This window comes from Aethina tumida, chromosome 6, assembly GCF_024364675.1.
Source record: "Aethina tumida isolate Nest 87 chromosome 6, icAetTumi1.1, whole genome shotgun sequence".
NCBI classification, from domain to species: Eukaryota; Metazoa; Arthropoda; class Insecta; order Coleoptera; family Nitidulidae; genus Aethina; species Aethina tumida.
Genome location: NC_065440.1, coordinates 14,207,554 through 14,223,738, shown reverse-complemented (window position 1 = coordinate 14,223,738; position 16,185 = coordinate 14,207,554). Strand labels below are relative to the sequence as shown.

The following is a 16,185-nucleotide window of genomic DNA, read 5'->3' as shown; positions in this document are numbered from 1 at the left end:
TTGCATCGTGAAAAGATGCCATTAACGTTTTTAATAAAATAGACATTTATTATGGAAACCGGCTTTTGTTGTGTAAAAGTTTTGTAGCACTCTGAATTGTGTTCCACAAACATTTCACTTTTAATTAACTAGAAAACAAAAGTGTTATGAAAAATAAGCTGCACGGGGAAAATATCAGGAAACATTATTGCGGTGGTTTACAGTTGCAGGCATGCTTCACTTTTCCTTCTGCTTTGTTAATCTTTTAATCAATGTAATTACGAGATAAAAGTACAATTTTAATTTACAAGGTTAACAAGTGGACTGAAATAAATATCTTAAATGGAATAAGTATGCCACCGCAATTATTAATGTTAATTAATTTTTAAAAATAGAAAAATCAATAAAAATATTACTACAATTATAATGTAATTATTATGATTATTATTATGTTAATTAAAAGCATATATTATAAACATTTTTACAGTAATATTAATTATTGAATATAATTAAATACATATTTAATTCAGAGGTTTGATCATTATATAGATTCATAAAAACTCTTAAAGTATCTATTTTTCTTATTAATTCTTAAACCTCAATATTTTTATAGTAATAATTATTATATTAAATATAAAAAATTTATACATATATATTTAATTTAGAGATTTGGCCATTATAAAAGCTCTTTAACTATATATATTTTTCTCACTAGTTCTTAAACTTCAACATTTTCATAGAGATAATTATATTAATTTATTATTTAGATACAGAAAATCTCTTTATATATCTATTTTGCTCATTAATTCTTAATCTTCCACAATTTTATATAGATAATTATTATATTAATTATAAAAAATGTATAAATGTATATTTAATTCAGAGATTAGACCATTATTTAGATTTTCCTCATCACTTAGTGAACTTCAACATTTTTAAAGAGATAATTATTATATTTAATTCAGAGATTTGGTCATTATTTAGATACATAAAATATCTTTAAGTATATATTTTTCTCTTTAATTTTTAAATTTCCACAATTTTATAGAGATAATTATTATATTAATTATGAAAAATATATAAATGCACATTTAATTCAGAGACTTGACCATTATTTAGATACAGAAAATTTCTTTAAGTATCTATTTTGCTCACTAATTCTTAATCTTTCACAATTTGATAGAGATAATTATTATATTAAATTTAAAGAATATATAAATACATATTTAATTTAGAGATTTGACCATTATTTAGATACAGAAAATCTTTTTAAGTATCTATTTTACTAATTAATTCTTAATCTTCCACAATGTTATAGAGATAATTATTATATTAATTATAAAAAATATATAAATGCATATTTAATTCAGAAATTAGACCATTATTTAGATTTTTCTCATCACTTCGTGATGTGACAATTATTATATTTAATTCAGAGATTTGGTCATTATTTAGATACAAAAAATATCTTTAAGTATATATTTTTCCCTTTAATTCTTAATATTCCACAATTTTATAGAGATAATTATTATATTAATTATGAAAAACATATTAATGCACATTTAATTCAGAGATTTGACCATTATTTAGATATAGAAAATTTCTAAGTAACTTTTTTTTGCTTATTAGTTCTTAATATTTCACAATTTTATAGAGATAATTATTAGATTTATTATAAAAAATAAATAAATACATATTTAATTTAGAGATTTGGCTATTATTTAGATAGATAAAATCTTTTAAGTATATATTATTCACATTAATTCTTAAACTTCAACATTTTTATAGAGATAATTATTATATTAATTATAAAAAATATGTAAATGCATATTTAATTCAGAGATTTGGTCATTATTTAAATTCAGGAAATCTCTTTAGTATCTATTTTGCTCATTAGTTATTTTGTGGAGATAATTATTATATTAATTATAAAAAAATGTATAAGCTATATTTAATTCAGAAACTTAAACTTTATTTAGATACAGAGGAGATTTTTTAAGTATCTATTTTGCTGATTAATTCTTAATCTTTCACAATTTTATAGAGGTAATTATTATATTTATTATAAAAAATATATATATGCATACTTAATTTAGTGATGTGGTCATTATTTAGATACAGAAAATATCTTTAGGTATTTATTTTGTTCATAAACCCTTAATCTACAAAAATTTTAATAGAGATAATCATTATATTAATTAGAAAAACTTAAGAGATTAGGCAATTATTTGAAATAATTTCAGAAATAAATGAAATATATTTCTATTATATCAATTTAAAAATTGGTGGATGCGCCACTTATAAAACGTCATAATAAAACAGTGCTAATTACTCGACAAAATTGAATTAATACAGTGAACTGTGGTAAGTATTTTAAAAGCCCCGATGTCGGTCGCTGATAAAGGCCGAGGCTTTAGAGCTTCCGACAATTAAAAACTGGAGGGCGTAGAAAAATGCAACATGCAACCGAGCCTGAATAACGGTTCTTAAGACCCGCTTTCCCGGAAAATTGCTAATTAAATTCGTGATAAATCCACACGACAACGCACCGAAAATTATTTTACTCTTCGGGGTGTAAAAATGTGTTTTCCTTTCTTTCGTTGGTTTGCCTGTAATTGAGTTTCGTAATTGATCACGTTAATTTTGGGGGATTTGTTTTGTGGCACGGTGTATTGAGGAATATTGTAACCAAAATGTTGTATGGGGGAGTTCATGACGTGGGGAATTAGGCGTAGCCAACCGACCGAGATTATAAACCGTGTAATGACTAGATGGGATCATTATTTGGGTAAATTGGCGAGTTTAGGACCACGCACCTATACATACATTGTGACCAGTACAAGATGGGGCTCACCTGTAACATTTTTGTCTATTAAAAGTTTCATTATAGTACTTTAAAAGTGCCACCGAAGAATTATTATTTTACTTTGCAACTGGCGCATCCACCAATTAATAAAAACTGAATTAATATAGCCAAAAATTAACATAAAACAATTCGTAAAAGTAAAATATTAAATGAAGTATAAAGCAACCATTTTTGCGATAAAATAAAATTTCAATAAAATAAAATCCTTCAATTCCAGGAACGTGCAGAATATTTCAATTACCAACTTAATCATTGCAACACATAAAATTTCACAGTTATTGCATTAATAGAGTTTTCATAATTGTTTGAAGCCCAATCAATTAAAACCTTTCAAAATCATTTCCAGCCTTCCGCACGTGCGTTATTGCATTGGAAATACATTAAAGCCCCTCTCAATTAATTTAATAGCACCACTCCCGTCGATTTTCGTCGTCACATCTGTTCACCCGATAAAATTTTTTTGTTCGAAGCCTCGACAGCAGTAAATAAGGAAACGTTCACGAGGAGGGTGGGTGGATGGTGTTGAAGTGTGAGATCTGGGCATTGATGATAAATTTATCTCTCCAAAGAAACGCACGGACAAAACGTGCCCCTATCTCCCGTATCGTGCGAGTAACCGGTGTAAAACATCCCCCCAGGTCTTATCTCGACCGTCGATCACCAAACAAGAACGACAATGAACCGATCCCTTTTACACGGTACATCGACCACGGCTGCAAAACTGAAAACTACCGCTTTGAGTTATTGGAACACGTGATGCATGAAAAGTTATGTGGCCAACGGGGATTGATTATTTTGGAACAATGGGCCTTTCGAATGTGTGGCAAAAATGGTAAACTTTTCCATTACTGCAGCTACCTACTGAAATGTGTTAATGTTAAGTGGGAGGGTGAGGGTGGCGATGAAATCGCCGGGCTATTAAAAACTTGCCTTTTAAGTCTGTTAATTTCGTCAGTGCCCCTTCGTAACTTTCGTAAATTAGCAAATGGCCGGCCTTGCAAGTTGTTATAAAAATGTTTCATTAAAAATGGTGAATGTACAAGATGGAAAATTGGAAAATGCATTTGGAAACTTCATTATACAACATTTAAGAATAATTCTAATATACTAAAGTTTCATAGACAGTCATGTAAAAGTTTATTAAGAATTAATGATGTCTTTGAAAGGTCATGGAATGACTTGAGAAAGAAATTTCACTGAAAACAGGCCTTAATGTTGGTTCAACAAGTTAGAACCTGGAGACCAGTCTGAAGGTGATTTGGGAAGGCATAAAGATACATCAACAAAGTTCTGGTATGATATATTGTTCTATTCGTTTAAAATATGTCTCACTGATCATAACTTAAATATTGTGATCAGTCTGACTGAATTTTAGGACTATTCTGGCCACCTTATATCCAGTCTGACACTTTTGGGATGGAACAGTTCTGGGAAGAGTCTTTGAAGGTGACTTAATTATGATTTAGGAAGGAGCTTTGAAGGCACAGAGACCCATCAACAAAGTTGTTGCATCATATATTGTTCCAAACGTTTAAAATATGTGAATTTATCATTCAGCAGGATAATGAAGGACACAAGGTGGCCAGAATAGTCAAAAAATAGTCAGACACCTCACAATTATCAAGTTATGGATTGGCCAGTGGGCAATTCTGATTTAAATATAATTGTACACATTTGGGACACCCTTGAGAAACCCTTGGAAGGTCGTCACCCACTAAATAACCTGTAACATTCCAAGGTATGCATAACAGCATTCCCCACTTTCTTTCTGTTTTTGTTAAGTGCACCTTGCAAACCGTAAAACAAGGGCTGAAACAACGCAACATGCAACCCGGTCGGCACGACCCTTTATCCGTAAAAACGACCGATTAAATCCCCGACAAATTCGCACGACAACAAAGAAACGCACCGCCAACTCCCGCTGCGACGGCGAAATTTATTCCACCCCGTACATACGAGCAAAATATCATAAATTATTGTGTTAATTGAACGAGGGAATATTAAGGAAGGTGAAATTCATGACGTCGGGAATTAACCGGACTCCGACCGGGTCCGGATTATAAACAACGTTATGGAACTGGAGGCCGGTCATTATTTCACGGCAATTGGAACGTTTATGACCACTCGTGTGCCGCACGAGTTTCTGGTTCTTTGTTCGAACGTCGCGGGAATGAAGAATTTAATTTGTAAACACGCTCAACTCTTCGGCGAAAGTGAGTTATTCGAAAAACGCCTCCTTATGGTTAATTAAAACCGACGAATCCATTTCAGGCGGGCACAAAATGCCGCGGGAACTTTCCATTAAGAGATGAATACGTATTGCATGATAAATAACAGTTTTTAATAAAAATGTTAATGACATCTTTTCAGGCTGCGAGAGCTGAAGAATTTTCATGTCGTACTGTAAAATTTCAATTCCAAACTTAACTATGCATTTTGATGCAACGGCAAAAGGAAATTCAAATTTAATTACCTGTTAATTAAATAGCTCGCCAGTAACTTTTATTCGATTTTAGTTACAAAGTGAATGTAAAGTAATGTAATTGGAATGGATTTCGATGAATTCAATAAATAATTAGCTTTCAGCTTTCAGCTCCGATTGGATTTTTTTTATTTCCATTTGTGCCATTGTATAAAAATAATTGAATACAAAATAAAGGAATAAAATGAAAATGTTTGTGTATTAATATTAAACACAAATAATAATAAATAAAGTCAAGTAAATAAAAAAAAAAAAAACAAATGAGGGCTTAGCATATAAACTGTTAATTTAACAGTTCCTCTTCTTTTATTGTTTGTTGATATTGTTTCTACTCTTATTACACTTTTTGACGACGACTCTTATTTGCCTTCCTTGTCTGTTATCTTGTTTTTACGTTATTTGTACTGCAATTTATTTACGGTTCTCGATTTCCATGTTTACGTTTATTTCGGCGTTTATTGAATTTGTTTCCGACATTATTATGTGTTTCGTAAGTCCCATTTTGGGGTCCCAGTTTGAAATTGGAAGATTTTATTCGAATCAATTTTTTATGCACGTACAATGCGGTCCATTTAAGATGGAAACAACTCCGTTTTTCTTTGAGCTTATTCTAATATAATTTTCCCAATTTTTTACTACAAAATCTTATACCGGATTTCGGTAGGATAACACAGACAATAAAATTTGCGACTTTATAGAGATTTTTGTCGTCTTTATTTAAAGTCATTACTTATTGAAATTGAGATATAAATAAAAAAGTATATATATGAAAATCTCTCTGTACCTTTATTATGTATAATTTGAATTTAGTGAGTAATAGCCCAAAACATAGACATTTAAGGACTTAATATATGTCATAAAAAATGTTTCCTGCATTAATTTGCAGCATTTTAATTTACCATTTTTTGTAGTAAGACCATGGACAAATTGATTCGAATATTTTTTAGAAAACAAACTAATGTTTCATTGATTTTATTATTCTTTAAAATAGGTACGCTTAAAATTTCACAAAAAATATTGTATAATTTTAATCAATTTTTTCCATATTTTTACTATATAAAACCTACAGCAAATTTCAGCAGGATAACAACAAAAAACAAAATTTGTAATAATTATAGAGATTTTTGTAGTCTTTATTTAGAGTCATTACTCATTGAAATCAAGTTATAAATAAAAGAGTTATGAAGACATTTCCATCATAATATACAGTGTGGTCTTCTTAAGATGAAAATCTCTTCGTACCTTTTTTATTTGTATTTTGAATTTAATGAATAATAATAGAAAAAACATGGACATTTAATGTCCATGCGTCAACTTGCAGCATTTTAATTTACCATTTTTTGTAGTAAGAAAATGGACAAATTGATTCAAATATTTTTTAGGAAACAAACTAATATTTTATTGATTTTATCATTCTTTAAAATAGGTATGCTCAAAGTTTCACAAAAAATATTGTATATTAATTAATCATTGGAGAACGTATTTTTTTAAACTTAGTCTAATAAATTTATTCCATATTTTTACTATATAAAATCCTGCAGCAAATTTCGGCAGGATAATAACAGAAAACAAAATTTCTCATAATTATAGATATTTGTCTTTCTTTAGAGTCATCATTCATTGAAATAGAGTTATGAAGATATTTCCTTAATAATATACAGTGTGGCCCTCTTAACATGAAAATTTCTCCGTACCTTTTTTATTTGTAACTTGAATTTAATGAGTAATAGTTCAAAGCATAGACATTTAAGGACTTAATGGATGTCATAAAAATTGTTTCATGCATCAACTTGTAGCATTTTAATTTACCATTTTTTGTAGTAAGAAAATGGACAAATTGATTCAAATATTTTTTAAGAAACAAACTAATATTTTATTGATATAATCATTCTTTAAAATAGGTACGCTCAAAATTTTACAAAACATATTGTATATTAATTAATTCATTGGAGGACTTATTTTTTTAAACTTAGTTTAATAATTTTTTTCCATTTTTTTACAATATAAAATTCTGCAGCAAAGTTCGGCAGGATAATAACAGAAAATAAAATTTATAATATTTATAGTTATTTTTGGCGTCTTTCTTTAGAGTCATCACACATTGAAATCGAGTTATAAATAAAAGAGTTATGAAGATATTTCCTTCACAATATACAGTGTGGTCCTCTTAAGATGAAAATGTCTCCGTACCTTTATATTTGTAATTTGAATTTAATGAGTAATAGTCCAAAGCATAGACATTTAAGGACTTAATGCATGTCATAAAAATTGTTTCATGCATCAACTTGCAGCATTTTTTTAGTAAGATTTTTGACAAATTTATTAAGATATTTTTTAGGAAATAAACTAATATTTTGTTAATTTTTTTTTTGATCCTTCAAATAGGTACACTCAACATTTCATAAAAAATAAATATAATTATAAATTGATAAGTTACAGACATGTTCCCATTTTAATTGAGCCACACTGTATATACGACTTTGATTTAAACAATTGAAGTAAGAGACAAACGATTAAACAATATGCCTAAAAATAAATCAACCCTTCCCGTTCCGTATTGACCCAAAACACCACCGACTCCGCGTCTACCTCTCAACATCTCAATCTGTGGGGTCGAAAAATTCAGTAAAAATAAAACCAATCATTACAAAAACCATCAACAAATATCCGTGTCGCACAGCTCCTCACCACCTAAACACACACACACACGACTGCGGCCACGATTACGACGACGACGACGACGACGACGACGACAACAAACGGCGGTACGCACGGCACAGCTGGCAGAGCACCCCTGAACACCTGGCGTGGCGGCGGTGCGCGCTCCCGGTCTCCGCTCGCGCTACTGTCATTCGCGTGCGTGGCCGCCTGGCCGCCACTTGTGGATATCAAGGGGGAAGAGGCCCCGGACGAGCGGGGCGGCGGCGGCGGCGGCGGGGACGCTCCGAGCGGCGCGCTACGCCGGACTCGGAGGGCGTCAAGGACGCCACAAGGATGGATAGCGATCGCCCGTTCGCGGACACGCCAGCCAAAGTGCTCATTTTGTTGGTGGCGTTGTTTTATTTTTTTTTTTTACTTTTTGCTTTGTTAATTTAAGTTGTAAAACGGACGAATTTTAACGGTTGCCATGGAGGAACTCGCGGGGACGCATAAAAACCTGTTGTTTGTGGTTTTGGCACTTACCTGAAACAAAAGATATTTTATCGTTAGTTATTGTCATTCAAGTAACATTAATAACATGTAAAAGGGACGTTTTTCTCTTTTATAAAATAGTTTGCAACACGATTTAAACAAATATGAGATAGTTAAATTTATAATTTATAGAGATACACTGAGTTCTCCCATTAAATAAATGTTTGTATATAATATTCAATTAAATTTGATTTAAAATATCTCTCCTTTTCTAAAATAGTCTAAATAATAATTTAGACAAGTGTGAAATAGTTAAATTTATGATTTTTATGGAAAACTGCGACTTTTGCCACTATATAAACTAATTAATATTAATGTTATTATTTAAAACTGTTTTAAAACATGTTCCTCTTTTATAAAATAGTTTGCAACACGATTTAAACAAATATGAAATAGTTAAATTTATAATTTGTAGAGGAAAACTGAGTTCTTCCATTAAATAAATGTTTATTGTATATAATATTCAATTAAATTTGATTTAAAATATCTCTCCTTTTTTAAAATAGTCCGAATAACCATTTAGACAAGTGTGAAATAGTTAAATTTATGATTTTTATGGAAAATTGTGACTTTTGCCACTATATATAATAATTAATATTAACGTCATTATTTAAAACTGTTTTAAAACATGTTCCTCTTTTATAAAATAGTTTGCAACACGATTTAAACAAATATGAAATAGTTAAATTTATAATTTGTAGAGGTAAACTGAGCTCTCTCATTAAATAAATGTATATTGTAAATAATATTCGATTAAATTTGATTTAAAATATCTCTCCTTTTCTAAAATAGTCTGAATAAGAATTTAGACAAGTGTGAAATAGTTAAATTTATGATTTTTATGGCAAATTGTGACTTTTGCCACTATATATAATAATTAATATTAATGTCATTAATTAAATCTGTTTTAAGACATGTTCCTCTTTTATAAAATAGTTTGCAACACGATTTAAACAAATATGAAATAGTTAAATTTATAATTTGTAGAGGAAAACTGAGTTATTCCATTAAATAAATGTTTATTGTATATAATATTCAATTAAATTTGATTTAAAATATCTCTCCTTTTCTAAAATAGTCTGAATAACAATTTAGACAAGTGTGAAATAGTTAAATTTATGATTTTTATGGAAAATTGTGACTTTTGCCACTATATATAATAATTAATATTAATGTCATTATTTAAAACTGTTTTAAAACATGTTCCTCCTTTATAAAATAGTTTGCAACACGATTTAAACAAATATGAAATAGTTAAATTTATAATTTGTAGAGGTAAACTGAGCTCTCTCATTAAATAAATGTATATTGTAAATAATATTCGATTAAATTTGATTTAAAATATCTCTCCTTTTCTAAAATAGTCTGAATAAGAATTTAGACAAGTGTGAAATAGTTAAATTTATGATTTTTATGGCATATTGTGACTTTTGCCACTATATATAATAATTAATATTAATGTCATTAATTAAATCTGTTTTAAGACATGTTCCTCTTTTATAAAATAGTTTGCAACACGATTTAAACAAATATGAAATAGTTAAATTTATAATTTGTAGAGGAAAACTGAGTTCTTCCATTAAATAAATGTTTATTGTATATAATATTCAATTAAATTTGATTTAAAATATCTCTCCTTTTCTAAAATAGTCTGAATAACAATTTAGATAAGTGTGAAATAGTTAAATTTATGATTTTTATGGAAAATTGTGACTTTTGCCACTATATATAATAATTAATATTAACGTCATTATTTAAAACTGTTTTAAAACATGTTCCTCTTTTATAAAATAGTTTGCAACACTATTTAAACAAATATGAAATAGTTAAATTTATAATTTGTAGAGGTAAACTGAGCTCTCTCATTAAATAAATGTATATTGTAAATAATATTCGATTAAATTTGATTTAAAATATCTCTCCTTTTCTAAAATAGTCTGAATAACAATTTGGACAAGAGTGAAATAGTTAAATTTATGATTTTTATGGAAAATTGTGACTTTTGCCACTATATATAATAATTAATATTAATGTCATTATTTAAACCTGTTTTAAAACATGTTCCTCCTTTATAAAATAGTTTGCAACACGATTTAAACAAATATGAAATAGTTAAATTTATAATTTGTAGAGGAAAACTGAGTTCTTCCATTAAATAAATGTTTATTGTATATAATATTCAATTAAATTTGATTTAAAATATCTCTCCTTTTTTAAAATAGTCCGAATAACCATTTAGACAAGTGTGAACTAGTTAAATTTATGATTTTTATGGAAAATTGTGACTTTTGCCACTATATATAATAATTAATATTAACGTCATTATTTAAAACTGTTTTAAAACATGTTCCTCTTTTATAAAATAGTTTGCAACACGATTTAAACAAATATGAAATAGTTAAATTTATAATTTGTAGAGGTAAACTGAGCTCTCTCATTAAATAAATGTATATTGTAAATAATATTCGATTAAATTTGATTTAAAATATCTCTCCTTTTCTAAAATAGTCTGAATAACAATTTGGACAAGAGTGAAATAGTTAAATTTATGATTTTTATGGAAAATTGTGACTTTTGCCACTATATATAATAATTAATATTAATGTCATTATTTAAACCTGTTTTAAGACATGTTCCTCTTTTATAAAATAGTTTGCAACACGATTTAAACAAATATGAAATAGTTAATTTTATAATTTGTAGAGGAAAACTGAGTTCTCCCATTAAATAAATGTTTATTGAATATAATTATTCAATTAAAGTTGATTTAAAATATCTCTCCTTTTTTAAAATAGTCTGAATAGCAATTTAGACAAGTGTGAAATAGTTAAATTTATGATTTTTATAGAAAATTGTGACTTTTGCCACTATATATAATAATTAATATTAATGTCATTATTTAAACCTGTTTTAAGACATGTTCCTCTTTTATAAAATAGTTTGCAACACGATTTAAACAAATATGAAATAGTTAATTTTATAATTTGTAGAGGAAAACTGAGTTCTCCCATTAAATAAATGTTTATTGAATATAATTATTCAATTAAAGTTGATTTAAAATATCTCTCCTTTTTTAAAATAGTCTGAATAGCAATTTAGACAAGTGTGAAATAGTTAAATTTATGATTTTTATAGAAAATTGTGACTTTTGCCACAATATATAATAATTAATATTAATGTCATTATTTAAAACCGTTTTAAAACATTTTCTTCTTTTGTAAAAAAGTTTGCAACATGATTTAAACAAATATGAAATAGTTAAATTTATAATTTGTAGAGGTACACTGAGTTCTCCCATTAAATAAATGTTTATTGTATATAATATTCAATTAATTCAAATTCAAATTTATTAATTATAAGATAAATTGTGACCTTTCGCGTTATGTATATTACTGTATATATTTTAAAATTCATGTAAAATATTTTACATGTTTAAATTTAAGAATTTAATAAATTTAATCTACAGTTTATTTTATTTCAAACTGCGCATCCACAATTTTTAAATATTTCTGGAGAAAGTGAATCCACAACATTTCAAACATGATTATAAACACAAATTCATTCGTCATTGTAAAAATTAATAATCAATATCAGTATATTAATATTAAATTATAGGACACATAATAATATTATATGTTGAAAATTTAATAATTAATATTAATTCGTAACTGACACGATCATCCTAAATATGATAAATTCTATACCATTTAAATCATCGACCGCACAAAACAACGCTGTCATTTTCGCCCGCAAAATATCTTTTGTACGTAAATAATTTTCCCCGAGGCCCGAATCCACCCTAATGGCATATTCATTACTCGCACACGCCTAATTACAGCCACACATCAAAACCACCCCCCAAACTAATCCCTTTTTTGTAGGCCCGAAAAACTGGCATCGATTTTTTTTTTACGCTCGCCGGCGACAATAAAATCGGTTATTAAACCATCAATTGCCGTTTGATGTTGACATTAAACAACCCCGAAAACGCAATCACAATATTGATGGCTGTGTCTGAATACTTTAGTTTTTCATTTATTAACGAAATTAAAAAATCCTAATCCTCGGTACGGTAAATGAAACTTTTATTTGTTTTATTGAGTTGTGATCCGGACTACCAATTTATTGAAATTGTTTTTGTAAAATATAAATAAACTGTAACTTTTCCTGTTCTATTAAAACTATTATAAAATATTACCCATTTAATAAAATAGTTTTGATAATATTAATGAAATAGCTAAATTTATGATTTCTCGATACTCGAATAAAATTGTTCTAAAATATCTATCTTTTTATAGAATAGTTTTGATAGCTAAGTTTTTTATTTGTAGAGGAAATTGTGATTTTTCCCATTAAATATAGCAATTAACTTTACAGTTATTAATTATTTTAAAATATTTTCCCTTTGGTAAAACAGTTTGAATAATAATTCAGACAAATGTGAAGTAGTTAAATTTAATTGTTTTTAAGATAAGGTGTACATTTTCCTTCCTTAAATGTGTGTGTACTGTATATAAAACTCGAATTAAATTGTTCTAAATTATTGTCCTTTTTATAAAAGAGTGTTAATTGTATTTTAAACACATATGAAATAGCTAAAATATGTTTTTTTTAAATAAATTGTAATGTTTCCCATTAAAATAGTCTTTACTATTTTTAATATTCAATATCGAATATTTTTCTGAAAAGTGCTCAGCTATTTAATCAAATGTGAAATAGCTAAATTTATTATTTGTAAAGTAAATTGTGATTTTCTCCATTAAATACAGTAATTAAAGTTACAGTAATTGATTCAAAATTGTTGTAAAATATTTTCCCTTTTGTAAAATAGTTGGAATAATAATTCGGACAAATGTGAAATAGTTAAATTTAATTGTTTTAAACAAATGTGAAATAGCTAAAATATAATTTTTTTAAGGTAAATTGTAATGTTTCCCATTAAAATAGTCTTTACTATTTTTAATATTCAATATCGAATATTTTTTTGAAAAGTGCTCAGCTATTTAATCAAATGTGAAATAGCTAAATTTATTATTTGAAAAGTAAATTGTGATTTTCCCCATTAAATACAGTAATTAAAGTTACAGTAATTGATTCAAAATTGTTGTAAAATATTTTCCCCTTTGTAAAATAGTTGGAATAATAATTCGGACAAATGTGAAATAGTTAAATTTAATTGTTTTTAAGATAAGCTGTATATTTTCCTATTAAATGAGTGTGCACTGTATATAATACTCGAATAAAATTATTCTAAAATATTTTCCTTTTAATAAAATAGTTTTGATGGTATTTTAAAGAAATATGAAATAGCTAAAATATAATTTTTTTAAGGTAAATTGTAATGTCTTCCATGAAAATAGTCTTTACTATTTTTAATATTCAATATCGAATATTTTTTAAAAAGTACTCATCTATTTAATCAAATATGGAATAGCTAAATTTATTGTTTGTAAAGAAAATTGTGATTTTCCCAATTAAATACAGTAATTAAAGTTAAATTTAATTGTTTCTAAGATAAGATATATATATATATATATATATATAGTACTGCGTATGATACTCCAATAAAATTGTTCTAAAATATTTTCTTTTTTATAAAATAGGTATTTTAAACAAATGTGAAATAGTTAAAATATGATTTTTTTAAGGAAAATTGTAATTTTTTCCATTAAAATAGTTTTTACAATGTGTAATATTTTCCCATTAAATATAATAATTAACATTAAAGCTATTATTTCAAAGCTGTCGTAAAATCGTAAAATAGTTTGAATAACAATTCAAACAAATGTGAAATAGTTAAATTCAATTTTTTATAAAGTAATCTGTAACTTTTCCCATTAAATGAGTGTCCAATGATTAAAACAAATGTGAAATAATTAAATTTATGATACGTAATTAACTTTAAACGTTAACGAATTTTTGTAATTAAAAAACGTCCCAGTACGTTCCAGATTCGAGTGTCATTGTGCCTAGTTTCGGTTTTGCGGGCGGCTTTTGTCTAGGTTTCAGCCGACATAATGCTCAATTTACTAAAGTTTCACGTTTAATAGACTATTATAATGAGTCGTCCCGTCGCTTCGCTAATAACCTGTATTTGTCTCCGCTTTTGAAGTTTCGCCACGAATCGATTCGTGTAACGGAGAATCCGTACACATTTTTCATTTTTCCTTCACTCCCCCGTTGCTTTATTTAAATCGAAGAAAACCACGTTGCGGCCGTGCTAATTTGCGATGTAGCTTTGTTCTTCGAAATTCGAATTTCCATTATTCAAAACCCGGATCATTTCCAATCCGATTGCCCCGTATTTGGAAACGGAATTATCATCCGAAATCCGAGCTCGGCAGACGGAAAAACCGAAACGACATGAACAAAAAGTAAACGAATATGCAACGAGCTGGGAGTCCGTGTCATTTAAGAACCAGGCGGACGTCCGTGTTTATGATTAAACCAACCCCGTCTCCCCAACACCCAATCTCCACTCACAAATTCATTCGTTTATGTGTTTCGCATGACAATTCCGCATCGCATTTTCGCCAAAACCTTTCGTCACCTCTTAATTTAAACAGTCACTCCGTCTTTGTACTCGAATCCGGACCATTTGGGACATTTACAGAAACAACTAGACGCCGTTTTTAAGGTACGAAAGCCGACCGTCCGTTTAATTAAGGTACGAACTAATTAAGAGTGACAAGTTCAAGTCGAAAATATTTTCACTAACAACATAATTAGGACAATAATAAGCCGCTCTGAAATATTCGAGACAATCAAATTAGGATGGCTCGAGATGGAATTAAATTTGTTACGTAAGGAAATGGCGAGTTCGCTTTTAATGAATTATGCAAATTTTGGGGGAGTTTTTATTTTTATACCATATTTTATGTAAATATTATTACTTTAACCCGTACTTTAACAGTTATGCCTTAAAATATTCAAATATCTATTGAATTAAGTCAAGTCTGACATCTTACATCAACAATATTAAAATTATTAGTCGTCAACAGTTGTAAACTTTGAGTTGAATAGTTTAGGAAATAACAATAATAGGTTAAATTTATTTGATAAACGATAATAGTCATAGTTATTTTGATAATAAACGACCAAATTATTAGTTATAGACTGTTGTAATTCTATGTTATACATAATAAACTTAAATTCACCCATAACTTTTTTACATGTACATCCAGTTCAACATAAACATAACACTCAAAGTAAAAACATTGATATGATCACTTTTGTTTAATGATTTTGTTCATAAAAAGTTTTAACTTGAATAGTTTAAAAAATACATTAATTCTTAGTGAGAAACAGTTGTTAAATAAATTTCAACTTTTAAATTAAATTCGGTAAACTTTCAATTAACCAATAATTCTTTTATAGACAATTTAAAAGTTCCAGAAAAATAAAACTCAAAGAATAAATATTGCTGAATATTTTTGTATAATAATTTGTATAATTATTCTTTATTTATGACTTTGTCCAAGAATTATTCATTAAATAATACTAAATGACTTAAGAATTTATTATTTCACACTAATCATATTAAAGTTATATGTATAAATAATTTAAAAATTGAATAATGTAAGAAATAAGAGTAACAGAATAAGCGAACTTGATAAATAAAAATAACTATATGTCTTTTGACAATTAATACTTTAATTTTTAGTTA

At 27.5% G+C, this 16,185-nt stretch overlaps 1 protein-coding gene across 4 annotated transcripts in view; it reads right to left on the bottom strand.

Moving 5' to 3' along the window:
- LOC109594996 (synaptotagmin-7) overlaps positions 1-16,185 on the bottom strand; it is a 123,013-nt gene that overhangs the window by 43,099 nt on the left and 63,729 nt on the right. For 2 of the 4 annotated variants that reach the window (XM_020010267.2, XM_049968507.1), the window contains exon 2: positions 7,917-8,510. The exons of the other annotated variants lie outside the window; for them this stretch is intronic. The gene's annotated coding sequence lies outside the window, so the exon portion shown is untranslated. The remainder of the gene's footprint in view (positions 1-7,916; positions 8,511-16,185) is intronic. 4 annotated transcript variants of the gene reach the window in all.